The sequence below is a fragment of the Rhinolophus sinicus genome, linkage group LG04 (assembly GCF_036562045.2).
Source record: "Rhinolophus sinicus isolate RSC01 linkage group LG04, ASM3656204v1, whole genome shotgun sequence".
In the NCBI taxonomy this organism is placed as follows: domain Eukaryota; kingdom Metazoa; phylum Chordata; class Mammalia; order Chiroptera; family Rhinolophidae; genus Rhinolophus; species Rhinolophus sinicus.
Window position 1 is genome coordinate 142,166,831 of NC_133754.1, and position 12,510 is coordinate 142,179,340.

The 12,510-nt window shown below is 43.3% G+C and overlaps 1 protein-coding gene across 5 annotated transcripts in view; it reads right to left on the reverse strand.

The window, feature by feature from the left end:
* The window catches only part of APBA1 (amyloid beta precursor protein binding family A member 1), a 190,146-nt gene extending 178,360 nt beyond the window's left edge, over nucleotides 1-11,786 (reverse strand). For 2 of the 5 annotated variants that reach the window (XM_019730551.2, XM_019730532.2), the window contains exon 1: nucleotides 11,656-11,786. The gene's annotated coding sequence lies outside the window, so the exon portion shown is untranslated. Of the gene's footprint in view, nucleotides 1-11,346; nucleotides 11,496-11,554 lie in introns of those variants that run through there. The other 3 variants (XM_074330535.1, XM_019730527.2, XM_019730543.2) reach the window with 3 other exon arrangements.
* Nucleotides 11,787-12,510: the final 724 nt, after the last annotated feature.

Consider the following 12,510-nt stretch of genomic DNA (forward strand, 5'->3'; position numbering starts at 1 on the left):
GTGTTCAAGGCTTTGCTCTTCAGAGATGTGTGCCATTCCTTAATACATGTTGGGATAATACATGTATCAAAGATAGAGACACGATGCAGAGATAAAGTACATTCTACGAGGTCCTCTTCATTTATATCCAAATGCATCGAGTTCTGGCATTTTTGGGGAAAGCACAGCAAAAAGCAGGGCTGCTGGCAGCTGAGACAGAAAAGCACGTCAGCTTCCAAAACTCCTACAGTGACAGAATGCCCCAGGGACCAAAGCTAAATGTTTGGCTACTTCAGTTATTCTCTAATAACCCTTTTGATGCTGAAAAGTTGGTTTGGTTTTGCCAGTTTTTTTCCCCCTTCTTTTTTCCCTGAAATTCTTTTCCTTTTATGGTTAATGGGTAGGATGGGGTTGGGGGACGGACTTTAAGGCATAAATCTTAAAGTCCTTAAATTTAACCACAAAATGTTAACTCAGTCATTCCTAATGGTTTACTAGAGAATAAGCAGAATTTCTATCAAAGATGGAAAAATAAGACACATAGAAAAGAAACAGATTTTTTTACCCCTATTTATTCAACAAATATGTATTCAGCATATACTATATATGTGTGTGCATATGGATACTAGCTACCGTGTTTGCCCGAAAATTAAGACCTAGCTGGACCATCCGCTCTAATACGCCTTTGGGAGCAAAAATTAATGTAAGACTGGTATTATATTATATTATATTACATTATAATATATTATATAAGACCCAGTCTTATATTACAGTAAAATAAGACTGGACCTTATATTAATTTTTGCTCCCAAAGATGCATTAGAGCGGATGGTCCAGCTAGGTCTTATTTTTGGGGAAACACGGTATATGCTATTCCCTTTCCCAGTGCTAAGGGAGATGAAAAAAATGTAGGTGGGGGTGTATATTTTGGAAGTACAAGAGAGACATGGAATAAAGCGGGCATGCATCGCTATCGTCCAAAGTGGACTGTGGTTGTTTGCTAACAAGTGGTACAAAGTGCTGTGAGCATTTACACCAGGAATCAGCAAAAGAAGTTCCATGTGACAAATCCAGCCCATCACCTGGTTTTGTATTGCCTGAGGGTTGGGAGTAGCTTTTACCTTTATAGATGGCAGGGGGAAAAATCAAGTGACGAATCAAATTTGTGATACTGCAAGTCCTATGAAATTCAAATTTCAGTGTCCATCAATAAAGTTTTATTGGAATACTGCTATGCTCACTGGTTTACATAACGTAAACGGCTGTTCTGCAGTACAACAGCAGAGCTGGGAAGTTGTGACACAGACGGTATGGCCTGAAGAACCCACTTACTCTCTGGCCCTATACAGAAGAAGGTTGTTGCTCCCTGGTTTAGAGGAATGAGATGTCACTTCCGCCTGAGGTCATTATGAAGGAAGTGACACATCTACCTTACCTTTCTATAGCCCTTTATATCGCATTTGACTCTCCCAGCAGCCCTGTGTGGGAAGAGATAGAAAGGCCAGGCATCATCATTTCCGTGTACAGCTGGGGAAGCTGAGGCTCAGCCCAATCTAGATACCTGTTCGATGTGGGCAGCTAATCAACAGCAGCACCATGTTCTAACAGTTCTAAGCCTTCATTCACCCCGTGGTGCCGAGAGTGGAGAGACTGCAACAGCAACACACCCACACAGACGTCCCGTATGGGACAGGGGCCTAATAAACAAGCAAGTCCAGCTGCGTGGGGGAGGGAGGGAAGGCTGCTGTGCCTCAGGAAAAAGGAGACTTGGGGACCAGGGGCTGTTGGGGCCTGTTCCTATCCCTGGATCTGAGGCGGGTCCCCCATTTCCTGTCCTTTAGTCACAGAGAGAAACTCTGAGAGCCTCAAAATCCAGTCTGCATGTCTTTTCCTGATACGATTATGAAGAGTAAATGAGATCATTATGAGAAGCAAATGAATTGTCTGTACAGTACTAAGCACAATGCCTGGCATTTCATAGTTGTGACGTTCACTTGTTTGCATTAACTGGATGGGGAGCCTGCTGAGGTTTCAGAACAGGAATCGATACATACTTACCTTAGACAACGAGGGAGCCATAACAGATGCCATCACACCTGAACATGAGAATAGCTTAGACTTTCATACTAATACTATAGAAACATTGCATCTGTGGAACAAATTCTAGCTGCTTTAGGAGAATATTCCCCTAGGTATTAGCTGAGGAAAAAAGATTCTTGTACTTTCAAGTTCTTTGGGAAAGAATTGCGTATAAAAGCTATTTTCAGATTCAGGAAGAAATATATTCGCTTGAAACTGAGAATTAAGTAATTGAACTGAGCATGTAGAACTCCCAGGGTTTGGGGGGTGGTATCTTGGGAAAGAGGCAGGAAGGGAGAAAGGACAGGAAAGAATTGTGAGGAGAGATTAGCCAGACCAGTGAGTAATCAGCTCACCAATTAGGTCCGGGCCCAGCCACTGGGTACAGTTTACACAGCCCTGGAAAAGCCACTTGATTTAAGAAACAATCCATTCATCTTACTCTACTTTCCATTTTCCACACTAATAATTTCTTTTTTTGGAAATAAAATATTTACTCAGAAATAAAGTTTCCCTTTAGGATTACTGTGACATCATACACCCATACTGCCAAATATACAAATATGCTAACAATCTGAAGCAAACGGGGAAAAAAACCCAAAAAACTTCTGACATGAAATTATTTCGCACTATAAGGAAATAAGCACTCTCCTGATGGATGTAATACAATAGAGTGTTTTTAAAACTGCATTGTCAGGACCCATTAGTGCTGAAATCAGTTTAGTGTGTTGGCAAGCATATAAAATAGAAAATAGCAGAGTGTATCACATATAATAAAGGACAAGTATTGTTGAGTGAAACTTTGGTTTCAGTGATATGTTCATGAGTGTGTGTGTGTGTGTGTGTGTGTGTGTGTGTGTGTGTGTGTGTTTACATATACTTATCTATACTGCTAGGCTATGATGTAAATTGTATTCTTACTAGGGATCATGGTCAAAATGTTTATAAGTCTCCAAAACAGAGTGATCTACTTTAGAAAAGTCCAGTATACAAATCCCAATTCATTGAATAGCCACATTAAGGAATAATGATTCCTGTTAAATGGAATTTCTTTAAATGACAAGCTCTTCCTCTGCATTTACAATACAGTACAATTTACAGAGGGGAAAAAAAGGATTTATGCATGTCTTGTCAAATATATCAGTTCTTTAAAATATGGTGTACCTGTTAATACAAAACGGATCTCGAGACACAAAATTTATCAAAAGTCAAAAACATAAACGATTGCATTGCTCAGAATGATGGCTAATGACTTCCTTTATGAAATAAACCATCACTGTATTTTTCACACTAATTCATCCACCATGGATTAGAAGAGGAGGAGGCTGGAGAGGAAACTTAGTGGGTGGGGATGGCTTTACCACCACCATCCCTCAACAACCTACATGATCACGCTACATATGTAAAAACTAGAAGAGATTTCTATTCTCCCCAAAATTATATTTCAGAAAACAGAAATTCGCCTTACGTTTGAATCTATATAAAGTCTCCGATATTATGAGGCATTCTCTCAACTACTTTTTTCCTGAATGCCATAAAGCAAAAAGCCTCTTATCTCCAAAACAGCAGGGATTGAAATCAAGCAATTCATTAATGCTGGATGTGACAGTAACTGATTTTAAAGGGAGAAACCATGTCCAAAACATATTATTTTGTAAGACTGAAGATTTCATGAAACAGAGATGTTTCAAAGGTTACTTGAGAACTATTTGGACAAAATAGCCTGAAACAACCTCAATCAATATTAGATAAAGATGCTTATGGAGGTCACAGGGTTGAAACAGGATAGATGAATGAATGAAGAAGGCCAAGATTTCAACTCCAATTTCAGTAAATATTCCTTCACAATTGACTGTACTGTATGTCCTCATACAAGTCACACATGGGTTGTAGGGATCATGAATATACACCTACAGGAAGAAAAGAAAAATACAAATGTCTTTGTTATTTGAATAGGCACACAGGGCTTGGAATAAAGTTTGTACTGGCAGCATTATACAGAAGTTCTAGAAGGATGACATTTCAAACAAGTTAGATAGAAATATATACTCTAAAAGTAGCCTAATAATGAAAAAGACTCATAAATCAAAGAAGTACGTGAAACATTTGAATAAATTTCATAAAATGTGAAAGTAGAAGGATGTCGTATTTCTAAATGATTAATTTTATATGTAAGTTTAAACATATGTAAGTAAATTAATAAATTAAATAGACATTTCACTCTTTATATCCCGAAAATGTATATATTCTAGGTGACATAAAAACTTTTTAAAACCATCTCCTTGGAAAATTGGGGACCACCTTATAATTGAGGTTACCTTATACATGGGCATATATGGTAATCTGCATCTCAGATAACTGAGGATTGTCAATAGTTTGCTTGTGAGTGAACTGAACTATAGATAACTATTGCAATACATTAAAATCCCTAAATTAAAATACCAATAACTTTACATCCCCATGACTATTTTGTAACTACCAATTTGTACTTCTTAATCCCTTCACCTTTTTTACCCAACCCTCCAACCATAGGGAATATAGTCAATAACGTTATAATAACTGTATAGTGCCAGGTGGGTACTAGATTAATTGGGGGATCGCTTGATAAATTATGTAGATGTTGAACCACTATGCGGTACACCTGAAAAAATAAAATATAAAATAAATATAAAATGAATGTCAACTGTAATTGAGAAAAAGAATTAATACAGAATTAAAAATACCAATAACTGCTATCACGCCAATTCTTTTTTTTTTTTAATCACGCAATTCTTATCTGTTAGAAAATTCTCTCTGACATCTCTGTGCCATGTGGAACGATGCTGTTGCTGCCCTGCCTCATGTCCCCTCCACCCACTTCTGAGTTCACCTACTGCCCTGATGGACACTTACCCTGCACACTGAATGCTTCCCACCCCCAGCCCACTCCGCCTCTCTGCTTATCTACCCGAGGGCTTTCTCTGGTGCCTCTGGAGCTTCCTGGGCTAATGGCAGCCCTCAAGTGCTGGGCATTTTCTGCTCCCAGCATTAAATGGTGGATAAACATCCCAGTTTACCCACTGCTTCGTGGGAATCAAAGTTCATTCTACATGATACCAGCAGAACCAAGCCTCCACTGCCCACCATGGGAATCTTCTCATTAGCCTACCTCCTGTTGGCTTTCTTTCCTCCTCTCACTCACTCACGCTTCCTGGGCTCACCCCCCCACCCCACCCCCCAGTAACTTACTTGCACCCAAGCCCTTGTCTGAGGCCCTGCATCATGTGGCTTCTTCAGCATCACGTGGCTATTTTGTGTCCTCTTTGAAAAACAACTCTCTACAGAAATCAAGGTAAAAGAGCTTTACCCTCATTCTTTACACTTAAATTACTTAGGTCTTTGGGGATGTCTCATCCATTCCTTTCAATGCATATTTGATGATGCTTTACTAATGCAAAGCGTTTTTCTGTGGGTTGTAGGGTATACTCACTCAGATGAACAAAATATAGTTCTACCCTCAAGGACCTTACATGTGAGCGTGGGATATGAAACATGGAGGAAGAAAAGAAACCCTATAACTACATAAAATTCAGAATGCAGAAAAGTGATGTGGCACTTCCCAGAGAGGGATTATTTTCAGTTGACTGGTATTTCATCACTACCCAGACAGAGCCACTCTTCAAGTTTTCTAACGTAAATGTTTGACTGAGGACATCCATCTTCGTATAAATGCAGCACTGACTCACCCAGTTCAGCCCTAACATGGTTTGTGGTGATACAGCCTTCTGGGCCACTGATTCAGTACCAAATGGCAACGCATTACATTGCAGGGTCCCTAAGTGACCACTCCATCTACCAGATGCAATAGGACATGGCCAGGTGAAGCAAGGAAACCAGTGAGGCTTCCCTGCTGTTCCTTGACCATGCCAAGCACGTTGGCACCTCAGGCGCTTCCTTCTGTGTATTCTGTCTAAGGCCGTTCCCCCCATGAGCTGCCTGGTTCACTCCTTCATATCTGAGCTCTCTCTGCTCAAGGCCCTCCCTGACCCCCCTATAGAAAGTAGCATTATCCTCTTCCCCACGTTGTCGCACCCTGTTGCATTCCCTGCTTTATTCTTCATAGCACTTACCACCACCTGACATAGCACATATTTGCTTATTTATTAATTTCTAAATCTCTGCCCATTAAATGGTCAGTGATGGTAGGGACTTATTCCCCTCCCTCCCACTCCCCAACCCCAACCCTGCTGTATCCTTTGCACCTAAAATAGTGTCTTGCCCAGAGAAGGTGCTCAAGGAATATCTATTGAAAGAATGAATAAATGATTTCATCACGAGAGCCTCAAAATCATCACTCACCACAGTTGAAATTCCATGAACTCATCTGGAACCATGACACAGACCCTAACTCAAGGATTTAAAGCGTACACTTCAGATTATTTTGTAAGACAAAATATTTTTTTGGTAAAGCTACAACATATATAGGCAGTATGAATAAATAAAATTGTTTTAATTCTATCAGAAACTTGTATAGGCCATGGAATGCAATTCTTTCAATATCCACAAGGTATGTAAGACATCCTGAAATTTTAGATCTCAGATACTATAAAAAAAAATAAATTTATTCATGTATTCACGTGACAAATATTTATTGAGTGCTTATGCGAGGTATGGTGTTGGGTGAGGTGCTATATTTGATTTTTCTTTTGAAAAATAGACTTTACACTTCACTGTAAAGCCATATCCTGTCATTATAGATAGGGAAATCACATATTTTTTAACATACTTCTGCTTTTTTCCATTATTTTTCCATAAGCTTTATTTATTTAAGTCAGCAATCCCTGAGAGAAAACAGTCACAGGAAATACTCCACAGGGGGAGTCTTTTATTCCGCTAATTTTAAAGGTAAATAATTTTCTCTTTTCATTGAGTTTAAGGAAAGGAGCCACCATTGTATTTAACGACATTTAATGCTCACTGCTACAAAAATTACATACATAGTAGTCAAACTATAATTACACAGGGCTAATTAGTTCCACTACAAAGTCATGCTCTCCAAACACAGAAGGACCTCATAGCTGGGTGATAGTCTTTTATTCACCCCTAACTGACTCACTGCTGCATTTCCACAGCGCACACTCCAAGACTTTCTCCTTCTACTCATGGTCTCAACCTGCCTACCTGTCTTGACTTTATACTTAGAACACTATAGCTAAATTCATTTTGTTCCACCTCAAAATCCCCGTGCTTCCGTCTCAAGAATCTTTCCTTTGCCTTTATCCAGTATGCGTCCCTCTTCTTGAAGATTCCATTTCATCACTTTAGCCTCTCCCTTACATTTTCAATCTCTCTTCCCTTCAATGGAGTCTTCTCCTCTATTTATAAAGTAGGCTCAAGCTTTCCTACCCCAACAACATTCCTTGCCTTCTACTATTGCTATCAGTTTGATGCATCAAACTCTCCTTCCTCTTCACCGCCCGACTTATAGAAAAAGAAGTCTGTCTTCACTACTTCCCATGTACATCATCCCACACTCTTCAACCCCATGCATCCTGGCTGCCATTTCCACAAAGATAATCAAGGAAAGCCAGGCATCAAATGCAACGGCCTCTCCTTCATTGCACCCCACCCCTGTGGCGTGTGCTGTCTGAGTGAAGTATGAATGATGGTAGCTCCCCTTTCCTAGCTTCCATGACACCATACTGTTTCCACCATTTTTCTCCAACTGCCCTTTATTTAATATAGTTCTACTCTTCTTTCTCTTTTCCCATCCAACATCCTCCAAGGTTCCTACCTCTACCCTTTGCTTCTTCTTGCTCCATTTTGTTTACTGGCCATTCCTGAGACATCAAAATTGCTCCTAAATAGATAACTTACTGATCTCCTTGTAACTCTAACCTCGCTGTCTGAAGACCAACACCTGCATGCTAGTCCCTTCATTTGGACAAAACCTGTCATGCCCAAAATGAAACTTCTTTTTTCTCCTCTTCCTCAGCCTCCCCTGAACCTTCTGACAACGACCCAATCATTCTCTCAGCTGAGGCTGACAATGACCTTTGATCTCCCTGCTCAGTCTTAAGATCATTCCTGCACTCTGTCTAGAGTCTATCTCTTCCTCTTCATTCCCACTGCCTCATTTCCTCTTTCCCCTGATTTGACTAGAATCTGTCTGGTTTCCCTACTGCCAGTCTTTCTTCATTTCATTACATCCAACACAATGCGACAAGATCATCCCCCTAAAGCACAGATCTGGTCCTGTCCATCCTCCTCCTTGGAAACCTTCCATGGCTCCCAAGTACTTACTGAATAAAATCCGCATACAAGTTGCTGGACAACCTTGAGAGAACCTCTCTTTTTCACCTCCTACCTCTGTCATCACATCTCTTGGCATTCCCTAAGCTCTAGCGAAAGCACACTATTCTTTGTTCTGGGTGCAGGCACACGCCTTCCCACCTCTAAGCCTTTGCTATGTGTGCCCTTCCTTCCCTGCCAGCCCAAATGCCACCTGTATAAATGCAGACCAACAGCTATGTCTTCCACGTAACCTTCCCTGATTCATCCATTTGAAGTTAGTATTGTAACCTGTGAACTCCCACAGCACTGCAGGAAGATGGCTTTTTCAGCACTTACTCTTTTCCCACCATCTTTGTAGTTAGTTACATGCGTGCTCTCTCTCCTCCCAGGATCTAAGTCTCCTTATTCTTCACATCTTAAGCTCTGAAAACATTTCCTAAGCCCTATCAAAGGTATGTAGGCCTGAGATGTAGTAGGCAACTAACAAATATTTGGAAGTTAATGATGGTAACCCAGAGAGTTAACTGTGGATTTCAGGCTTGAAATGATCTCAATTTTAACAACAATTAGTTTTCCCTTGTAAACTACAAGTCTCATCTCTCCCCCTTGGTGCCATAGTTTATTCTTTTTGGCCCCACAGGTCAATTTTCAAATGTCTTTTATTTCCAAGTCTTGAAAAACAAACTTCTTTAAGAGACGCAACAATGGAAAAGGAAAGCATTAATACTACTTTAAGTGAAGAAAACACATCAATTCAAAACAAATGGCTGGCTGCAGGCTACAGCAAAAGGTACAACTGTTTATCAGACTGAATTACAGGATTCAACCTTACTAGTCCAATCTTTAGAGAAGCCAGGCATTGCATTTTAAAATTACCACATTTGCGTTAGAAAGGAAATCACCAATTCCTGAGTCAATTCAATTTTACTATTATGTAATTATTTTTCTAAACAGGTTATTTACCTTGCTAATTCCTAATATTCTTAAACTTTCTGGTAAGGTGTTTACATCTCTGGATGTTACTTGCAAATATAAAGACAACAACCTAAAAAAATAAAAATAAAAAACCTCTTGGAATGCCTTTTAAATTCCTTAAGTACTTTTCTCAGAAAGAAATTGGCAGAACTCATAAGAGAGTAAAGAACTAAGATTCAAAATTCGTTTTTATAAATCTATCCTTAAATGTTGGATGAGCTCCAACAATCTCACATTAAAATTTTAGAAGGCTTGACTTGAGGGACATAGGGAAGTTTAATGCTCACAATTTCAAGAGCACCTGGTTTACGTATCATCATTAATAACGAGAAAATAAATGGGAAGAACAAAAATGTGTATTATTTTCAACGTAACAATGATATGCAACCTTTGCTAAAACAAAATTTTTAATAAAAGAAAAAGAGAAAGAAACCCCTGATGCCACCATGTTGTATATTACTTGTGTAGTTATGACTGCTATGGGCTTTTCAAAGAGGACAGGGGCAGCCAGTTTGGATTCTGACAGCAATGCAGTAGAATTTAAGGTGTTAGGGTTCAAACATGTTCAAAGCAGGTTACTCTAGTCACACAACATTTTAATAAAGAAGTATCAAGATATTAAGTTAAAGGTGCTTTTATTCCCACCAACACCACAAGAGAAATACACAGGCATTGGGAAGTCAAACTGCAGTGGCCACACATAGGAATCTACCGTCTCCCTTCCTATCTGTCTATCCAACCCCACACGAGCCTATCTTTATTACGCAGAGACAATTAAACAGCTATAGACTCTAGATGCAGTTTTGTATCCTGGCTCCCACTGGGTGACTTATTGCTAGCCTGACATTTTCCAAATTCCCTACTAGCAGGTTACATTGGCTAGGAAAGCAGACTTCAGCAACCCAGGACCCCATCACCTCAGGTCTTGGGGGATTTCAGTTCTCGAATGATACATGGCACCACCTACCCATTGTGAAAGCTGGGAGAGTGGATATCACTAGCAATAGTAATAAAGTATCCTTTTTCCTAAGGAAAACACCCTGCCTGTGTGATGATGACCAAGGATGTACCAAACATTTCTCAGTACGATCGTTTTCTTCTTTTTAAATACTCCCCCCACTACCAAATATCTCTATACATACCTCCAGAGTTCATTGTACAAGAACCAACATGAAGACCACCCATTCTTTAGCCATTAGGTTTCCAGTGTTTAAATGTGGAAGGGGAAGGTCTAGTTGACATTCAAAGTTGTGAGAATTGAGAGAGGAATATGGCCATTAAAGACCCTTCTCCTTCAGGTCAGACAAGAGATAAACAATAGAAACTGCAGAGTCAGGGCGTCTAAGACCCTTACAGAACAGGCGCTGAGGAGAAAAGTGTCACAGGATGGAAGGTCCTTTCAAAATCAGGGACGCCAGTAAGCCCAGAAGGGGTAACCATTATCCTGTTTCACTGCCATGCGCCCAAAGCCATATACACACTTCCCCATCCCCATGTCAAGAGGCCAGAGAAAGGGGAAGTGAGAATCTCTAAACCCGGCCATCCACACGCAGGACCTGAACAGAGACTGTACTCAGAGTTGCAGGGTAAAAAATTAACAAACACTGTCCCATAGTTAGCGGTGACAGCAAGTCAGGGCACGAGCAGATCTCTGGGTTTGAGCGCAGTTGGGGGAGCGTGGATGCAATCACACGAGTACACACACTCACACACGGGATTTTACAAACCCACCCCTACCCCACTGCCTCCCTCCACACTCACAGACCAAGTGCAGCCTTCCCACTTCATCGTTACCATCACCACTCTTCCTCCCGGAGAGTCAGCTGAGAGATGAGGGATCCTAGCGGGGATTCCTGGAAATGTCATTCCCCAACACCTTTGGTCCGCCACCCCCAATCCCCTGGGCTGTATCTTTTACACACACACACACACACACACACACACACACACACACACACTCCTACCATATCTGTCATCAGGCCTGCCCGCTGCCCCCAAAGCTCTGCATCTCAACGCGCATCGGACACCAGGCGTCCCTACCTTCAACGTCCCTTTTCACCTCCCCGTTGGCTCGATGGCTAAAGGAATTGCCTCCTGGATGTCACCGGCTGTCCTTGCTCATCAGCACTATTGTTCCACGCAACCCCTCTCGCACCCGGGGGCGCCCTTCGGCGAGGAACCGGGATCCGTCGGGGGCGGCATCAGCGCAGGGCACCCCCATTCACCCACCCCTCCCTGGCGGTGGTACCTTGCCTGACAGCTGGGTTCGCGGGCCCGCAGGAGCAGGCGGCGCTAATGACAGTGTTGGTGCCAAGCCTGGGAATAAAGCTCCGCTCCAGCCGCTCCTACCTCCAACGCCACCATCTTCTCCCGGCGCCGCCGCCGCCGCCGCCGCCGCCGCCGCCAGGACCGCAGCCGCCCTCGCTCAGCTCCGGCTACCGCTCCGCAGCCGCCGCTCGGGCCCCTCTGGTCCCGCGGCCCCACCCCCTTCTCCCCACCCTCCCGCCCCTCGTGACGCGCGCCGGGGCCGAGCCGGCCGGCCTGCGCGGGAGGGTGCGCAGGGGGAGCGCGCGCGCACACGCCGCGTGCTAGTTGCGCCCCTGCCTCCCACGCCCACCCGCGTGCGCGCGCGGCGCGGGCCCGAGGCAGAGGGGCGGCGTCCTCCTCGAAGCGCGGGTCGCAACGCGGAGCTCCAGCGCGGGTGGGTGTAGGGGGATCTGGGGCCTCTCGACGCCGATCGCGCCCCGGCTTGCGCCCCTCCTCCGGCTCCCGGCCGGGCGCACGGAGCGGGGAAGGTGGCTGCATCCCCGAGGGGACTGACAGGGACCTCCACCCTCGGTGGAATCCTACGGAGGTCTCCGGTTTCTAGATTAGCTGCTGTGGCCAATCTCTGCGCGCAGGAACAGACCACGCTGCAGGACCACCAAGCCGGGCAGCGGCGTCGGCTCCTGCAGTATGTTCTCTGTCCTTAGTTACTTCCGAGCTTTCCCGCTTCCCAGGTCCTTTAAATAGTGCCTGCGCCTCTCGGCCTGGCGGCCGACGGTGTCTCTGAAACGCGCTGCAGTTCTGCGTTTTCTCTGCTTGGGGGCGAGCTTCTCGGGTTTGGGTCAGAGCACGGTTGGCCGCGTTTGCAGCCTCCGAGGGGCACTGCCCAGGCTTGCGGGAAACGCAGAAAGCCTATGGATTATGATGCCGGGAAATGCT